Source organism: Echinops telfairi, unplaced genomic scaffold (genome assembly GCF_000313985.2).
Source record: "Echinops telfairi isolate 266 unplaced genomic scaffold, ASM31398v2 ScPeMD7_9;HRSCAF=40, whole genome shotgun sequence".
NCBI classification, from domain to species: Eukaryota; Metazoa; Chordata; class Mammalia; order Afrosoricida; family Tenrecidae; genus Echinops; species Echinops telfairi.
The window spans coordinates 59,196,270-59,197,771 of record NW_022103906.1 but is presented as its reverse complement, the minus strand read 5'-3'; positions in this window follow the sequence as shown (position 1 = coordinate 59,197,771).

The window sequence follows — 1,502 nt, the reverse complement described above, 5'->3', positions numbered from 1 at the left end:
TCGAGCTCAGCCTCCACCTTTCAGCAGGGCACTGCCTTTCTAGCTGTGCCTTTCCAGAAATGTGGCTTCCCTGCCACGAACACACTGCCCTTATTTTCTAAGAACAAGGTGAAGGGTCTGCCAGGGCCTCACCCTGCCTGTAATGTGTCCTGCTGCAGTTAGCATTCTGGGGCACTCACAGATTACACACTTGAGTTTGCTCTCATTTCACTCTGTCAGCCATCCATGAAGCAGGAAGAATGGGTTCAAACCCTGCCACACACACAGAAGAGCCTTTCATCACACGGTCCTGCTGCGAGTTCTCACAGGGAGAGGAGAGATGGAACTTAGGTCAGGCTCACGAGGGGCAGGTCAGACCAAGTGGGTAGGAAGTTGGGACTTTTTGATGTTGACTTAGCACTGGGCTCGGAGTGCCCATGGAACAGGGGAGTGGGCGTAGAGAGGGCATGACACCAGAAAAAAGGTGGAAAACAGTTCTCATGCTGTTCTTTTACGTAGGGTATTAAGGTACCAGAAGTTTGGACCTAATGAACATTCACCAGAAGTTTTTACTTTAGTGCCCAGCCATTGCCTTCTCCTGAGATTAAATCGTAAAGCCTTGAAAAAAATGTTCACCGTTAATCAACGAGGAAAAAAAAAAGCCACCAGGGAGACGAGTTAAAACACTTGGTAGAGAAAGCACTTTGGCTAAATGAAGGCAGATACGACACAGATTTGGTCTGAATCCACTGTCTCAAGTGGAGATGCCTGACAGGCTTTCTCACCTAACACATAGTCACCCTGTATTTTTTTATTTCTTTACAGTTTTATTGCCATAAAATTCATATATCATACAATTCAATAGTTCAATCGCCTCAAAAAGAATTGTATAATCACCACAATTTTAGAACTTTTTCTTCATTTTCAAACCCTCCTATTAGCTCCTCAGTTCCCCCACCAGCTCCCCTGTCATACCCCCTAGAAACCATTAATCCAGTTATTTTCTCTATAGATTACTTCTCCTGGATTGCATATACACGAAAACATTAAAAACAAAACAAAAAACTAGCACTATCACACTCAGCATTTCCTTCAAGTGTTAACAAAATAACGGAATGTGGAAAACAGAAATGATGAAATGTAGAGAGCTGGGGAAGGGAAGTTCAGGCTCCTCGTTTTGCATTTATTCAGGACGATACTCTTCCCCACGTGGCTGCAGAGGCTCAGTCTCTCTGGGTTCCAGTCCGGCTCGAGTCAGTAAGTCCAGTAGGCGTGCTGCCTGACAGCAGGATGCAGCTGCAGGCCCTCAGAGGTAGGTAACCAGTGTGCCACAAGTCCTGGAGCTCTTTAACCAAGGTACAACGAATTCTGGCGCTTATGATAGAAATAATTGGCTTAAATAAAATCATTTTCTGATTATGGAACTGGTAGGATTCCTTTCTTTTTTTTAATTTTTAAAAAACATTTTATTAGGGGCTCATACAACTGTTATTGCAATCCATACATACATCAATTGTGTAAAG